Source organism: Psammomys obesus, unplaced genomic scaffold (genome assembly GCF_907164565.1).
Source record: "Psammomys obesus unplaced genomic scaffold, mPsaObe1.curated_primary_1811, whole genome shotgun sequence".
Lineage (NCBI taxonomy): Eukaryota > Metazoa > Chordata > Mammalia > Rodentia > Muridae > Psammomys > Psammomys obesus.
The window spans coordinates 6,510,716-6,516,715 of NW_026586589.1; the positions used below are offsets into that span (position 1 = coordinate 6,510,716).

General features: G+C 47.2%; 1 protein-coding gene across 2 annotated transcripts in view; it reads right to left on the reverse strand.

The window, feature by feature from the left end:
- Positions 1 to 6,000, reverse strand: part of Src (SRC proto-oncogene, non-receptor tyrosine kinase) — a 32,340-nt gene that overhangs the window by 22,066 nt on the left and 4,274 nt on the right. Inside the window, exon 1 of one of the 2 annotated variants that reach the window (XM_055602238.1) lies at positions 5,032 to 5,136. The exons of the other annotated variant lie outside the window; for it this stretch is intronic. The gene's annotated coding sequence lies outside the window, so the exon portion shown is untranslated. Of the gene's footprint in view, positions 1 to 5,031; positions 5,137 to 6,000 lie in introns of those variants that run through there. 2 annotated transcript variants of the gene reach the window in all.

Sequence of the window (6,000 nt, forward strand, 5' to 3'; positions counted from 1 at the left end):
AGACCAGGCTGGCCCCAAACTTAGAGAGATCCTCCTGCCACTGCCTCCTGAGTACTGGGAACAGTGGCGTACACCACCAAGGGACTTAAGGGGCTGGGGAGATGGCTCAGAGGTTAAGGACACTGGCTATTCTTCCAAAGGTCCTGAGTTCAATTCCCAGCAACCACATGGTGGCTCATAACCATCTATAGTAAGATCTGGTGTGCAGGCAGAATGTTGTATAAATAATAAAATAAAATCTTTAAAAAAAAAAAAGATTTTTAAAAAAATAAATAAATAAAAAATAAAAGGGACTTTGTTTCCTTTTATTAAATCAGCCCATATAAAAAACACGTAGCCAGGCATGGAGGCACACACTTGTCAACCTAGCACTCAAGAGGCTGAGGCAAGAATAGGGTGAGTTGAAGGCCATGTTGAGCTACAAAAAGACACTCTCTTAAGAAAAAAGTTCTAAAGCTGGGCATGGGGGTGCATGACTGTGATCCCAGCACTCTGGGAGGCAAAGGCAGTTGGATCTCTGTGAGTTCAAGGCCAGCCTGGTCTACAAAGTGAGTTCCAGGACGGTCAAGGCTACACAGAGAAAGCCTGTCTCGGAAAAAAAAAAAAAAAAGAAGAAGAAGACGAAAAGAAAAGAAAAAGAAAAAAGAAAAAGTCTGCCTGGCTTAATTAAACAAATTTAAACCAGAAAAAAATATCTGCAATTCGTATGATAGACAAGAGGGTTTTTTTAATATATAAAGAGCTCACACAAGATTTAAAAAAAAAAAAAAACACAGACAGTTCACAGGAAAAGCAAACTGAGAGAGCCTTCTGCACCACAAGAGTCATCTGCAAAACGCAAACTGAACCACACTGGGCACCCAGCAACAGCAGAACCCACACTCGCCTCAAGTGTGCCTGAACGGTCTCCAAGTCAGACCATATGCTGTGCCGTAAAACAAGGCTCAATAAACTTAAAGGAAATGAAATCACACAAAGTGTGTTTCTGGCCATGGCGGAACGGAAATCAATCGATAACAGAGAGAGATCGGGGGAACTCACAGGTGAAAACTACCACGAAAGAAAACACTAAAATAATCAGAAAATGCATAGAAAAGAAAATAAAAACACAGCACAGCAAGACCAAGACACGGGAAACAGCGTCTTAAGAGAAGCTTGCAGTGTAAATGTCTCTGCCAAAAAGGAAGATCGCAAATCAATACGCTGACTCGCCGCCACCAAAACAAACTAAATGCACAGCGAACAAAATGAAAGAAATAACAATAACGCTTGGCATAGGAGTGATAGCTCAGAAAAATGGTGGGAAGAGGCAACAACAGGCTAGTATAGTGCTTTTAAAAGCTCAACAATAAAACTCTACTAGCTACTGAACAAGAGAGAGAAGGCTCAAGTAACTCAGGCTGGAATGAATGCAGTTTTCCAAAACCCTTTAAGAAATAAAATAAACCAGGCGTGGGGGCACACGCCTGTAATCCCAGCACTCGGGAGGCAGAGGCAGGCAGATCTCTGAGAGTCTGAGGCTAGCCTGGTCTGCAAAGTGAGTTCAGGACAGTCAAGGCTACACAGAGAAACCCTGTCTCAAGGGGAAAAAAAAGAAAAAAGAAACGAAAGAAAAGGAATATGAGCAGGGTGTGTGCATATACCCGCAATCCGTGTACTCTGAGGCTTAAGGCAAAAGACTGTGAACTTGAGGACAGCCTGAGCTACTTAGTGAAAATTAGAAAGGTGGGGAGACCCGGGCTTAAGGTTCCCCGTCAGAAGACAACGCATGAGATTCAAATCTCTCCTTTTACCATGCCGGCCCCGGGGACCGAACTCAGGTCATCAGGCTTGGCAGCAAGTGTCTTTATCCTCTGCGCCACCCTGTTGGCCCCAAATCAGTAATTTTTTTTTATTTGTGTATGTCTGTGCCTGCATGTGTGCTTGGAAGCCAAAAGAAGGTGTCGCTCACCTGGAGCAGGGGTCACAAATGGTCCTGCGTTTCCCAACACGGGAAATGGAAATCAAATTCAGTTCCTCTGGAGGAGTAGCAAGCATTACTAACCACTGATTCATCTCTCCAGGTCCTGAATTAGTCACCTTTAAACTTCCCTTAAAAGGGCCCAGGCCCAGAGAGCTACACTGGTGAATTCCCTTGACCTTAGCCAAAAGGCTGGGAGGCTTCGGGGTGGATTGGGCCAGATCCTCAGGGAAAGGTAAGGCCACTTCTCCATCAGGACACACCTCCAATTCACTCCAGGAAGCCAGTGCTCCCTGACCCTGGAAGACATCATAAGAAAACGGCAGACACACATCTCAGAACCTGGAGGTAAAAACAAGCAAACTGGTTCCAGACACAATAGAAAGAATCTGCGCCAGGCCAAGAGTCCATGTAACCCAGGATATACGTCTGGTCTCATTTCAAAAACCAGTGACTAGCACACCCAGCCCCCCACAGAACAAAACCACGAGGTGACCTCAACCCGAGGTGATCTAAACACACCCACGTCTGTCTCGCACACTCTTACCACGAAACACACACAGAAGGAGTGCGCCATACCTGAGATTCCAGCATCCACACGGCAGAGGCCGAAAGATCACACGATAGATTACACGATTCTCTCAGAGAGTGGGGGGACGGGAGGAGAAAGTGAGAGAGGAGGAGGAGAGGAAAGGAGGAGGGAGATGGAGGGACAAGCTGGGAGCTCCCTCACCTGACAGAGAGTACCTAGAAAAGCCACAGCTCACCCAGTGCCAATGGTGACAGACAGACAGGAAAGCCCAGCAGTCCCCAGCAGCGCTTCTCTTTGAAGCTGTACTTAGGGCTCTAGCCAGAGCAGCTGAGGAAGAAAGAGGCAAAGCCTGCAGGCTGAGAAGGAAGGCGGCAAGTTACCTCTACTTGGAGGTGACATAATCAGTCTGCTTGCTTGCTTGCTTGCGTATTTGTTTTCTTTTGAGACAGAGTCTCAGGTAGCCCAAGATGGCTTTGAACTCCAAGACTGGCTCTGAACGGATTCTCCTGCCTCCGTCTCCTAAATTCTGGGATTACAAGCATGTGCCACCATGCTGGGCCGACATGATCTCATATAGAGAAAACTCTAAGGAGGCTACTAAAAATCTCAGAACTAAAATCTCAGCAAGGTCGCACTTCACAGGGTCAGCATATAAAACTGGGGCTGGTGAGGTGGATGGCTCAGCCGGCAAAGGTGCCTCCTGGCAAGCCCCGCAGCCTGAGTTCAGTCCCCATGTCCCACATGGTGGAACGAGAGAGCAGTTCCCAAAAGTTGTCCTCTGACCTCCACTTACATGATATGGCACCTGTATATGTGTACACACACAAAAGAAAATATTTTTTAAATCTTTTTTATTTTTTAGTGTTCTGCCTGCATATACACCTCCATGACAGAAGAGGGCACCAGATCTCGTTAGAAATGGTTGTGAGCCACCATGGGTTGCTGGGAATTGAACTCAGAACCTTTAGGAAGAGCAGCCAGTGCTCTTAACCTCTGAGCCATCTCTCCAGCCCCCTAAAACCTTTTTTAATTGAGCTCCGGGTGTAGCTTAATGCTCATCAAACATGCATACAGCCATGGCTTCATCCCCAGCATGACAAAATAAAGAAATACATTTTTTAAAATAACATTATTTATTTTTATATTATGTACACTGGTTTTCTTCCTGCTTGTGTGTGTGTGTGTGTGAGTGAGAGAGAGACAGTGTGTGTCATATCCCCTAAAACTGGAGTTAAAGACAGTTGTGAGCTGCCATGTGGGCGCTGGGAATTAAACCCAGGTCCTTTGGAAGAGCAGCCAGTGCTCTTAACTGCTGAGCCACCTCTCAAGCTCCCCAGAAATGCATTTTCTATACACTAGCAATATTAAACCAAAAATGAAGGTTAAAAAAGAATATCCCATAACATCAAAGACTCAACAAAAGAAAGGTCAGACGTAAGCTCCCAAAAGCCCCAAACCTGCTGTAAGAAATTGAAGAGCTAATTAAAGGAAAGCAACCCCTGCTCACAAGGTCCCAAGAATAAACACTGGTCAGATGGAAAGGGCCGGGTGGGGGGGGACGCCACACAATCACAAGGACCTGTGCTGGAGCTCCCACCGCCTACAAGTCCAGCCCTGTGAGACAGAGGCAGACAGCTCCCTGAGCTCACCTGCAGCAGCCTGGCCTACCAGCCTAGCCTACCGAGAGGGCCCCAGGTCAGGGAGAGAGCCTGTCTCAAAATGACAGCAATGCCAACTAAGGAGCCTCGGCTCCTCCACACCGACACCCATACACATCTGCGCCCTGTGTACACACGCACACAGGAGAGCTGGCAATACTCCCACCTGAGGTGACAGCCCTGCCAGAGCCCAGCTGACTCCTCTACGAATCCTGACTGCCTGACTTTAAAATACATACGGAAAGTTGCCAGGCGGTGGTGGCGCACGCCTTTATTCCCAGCACTCGGGAGGCAGAGGCAGGTGGATCTGTGAGTTCAGGGCCAGCCTGGTCTACACAGTGAGTTCCAGGACAGCCAGGGCTACACAGAGACACCCTGTATTAAAAAAAAAAAATTGTATATACACACAGATATATATGGAAATTCAAGATACCCAGAATTGTCAAAATTCATCCTGAAACAGAAAGCACAGTTTGAGGAGTTGCACTTCTCAGTTTCAAAACATACTGTAGACCTGAGGTCACCAGTGTGGACTGCGGCACGGACAACCTTACAAGCCAATGGAACACACAGCTTCAGGGCTGACTTGATGGCTCAGCGGATAAGGCGACTGTTTCAGGAGCCTGACGACCTGATCTCAATCACAAGTAGAACTGACTCAAAGCTGCTCTCTGGACTCCACATGAGCAGCATGACATGCAAGCACGCACGCACACAGACACGTATACCATGAGCACAGACACACACAGACACGCACACCATGAACACGGACACAGGCGCGCCCACATACATGCACATACACACAGACACACACAGACATGCACACAATTGATAATAATAAGTTTTTAAAAAAATGCACCCTCATAATCAGATGACATTACCAGGACGCCGAGACAACTCAGCGGTGACGGCACAGAGGCTGCTGGGACAACTGGGCAGCCACATGTGACAGGAGAATGCCCGCCAGCTTCCTCCAACAAAACACAGAAATGGCCTGAAATGGATCCCGAGCCTGAACCTATGGGGTGGAATGAAAAGCATACATGAGGGAGGTTAGGCACAGCAGGAAGCCCTGGCAATCCCAGGACTTCGTTAGTGGAGGCAGGAGACAGCCTCTGCTATGGAGCAAATTTGAGGCTAGCCTAGGCTATATGAGACCTTGTCTCAAAAAAACAGAAAACTATAAGGAAATATAGGCAAAAGATTCATGACCTGGGGCATAGTGATTTCTCATACAGGGCACTCAGGACCCAAGCCAAGAGAAGGGAAATAAGCTTCTATTTAGACTAATTTAGAATCTTGATGTTCTTTCCAAAGGGACAACCTTAAGAAAGCAAAGAGAGGTAGAGAAGGACAGCAATCCCAGCATGTGGGAGGCTGAGGCAGAAGGATGATGAACTAGAGGATAGCCTGGGCTACCCAGTAAGGTATGTTTTGGTTAGTGTTAACTAGATAGAATCTAGACTCAGTTGGGAGCCAGGCCTGTGGGAGACAGAGATATGCCCACCATGGATGGAGCCATTCCCTTGGCTGGGATCCTGGACTGTTTGACTGGAGGCTGGGGGCCGGCTGGCCAGCAGCTTTCATCCACCCTCTCTGCCTCCTGACTCTGGATGCAATGTTTTCAGCTGGGTCAAGCTCCTGCCACCTTGCCTCCCCTATCACGATGGACTGTGCTCATGAACTATGACCCACAGCCCTTTCTCCTTATATTGCTCTCGTCAGTGTTTTGTCCCAGCAGCAGGAAATGTAACTGAGATAATCCCTGTCAAAAAAAAAAAAAAAAAAAGACAACCCAAAACAGGAAAGAAGATATTCCGAAATCATGCAACAAGGGATTTGTATATAGA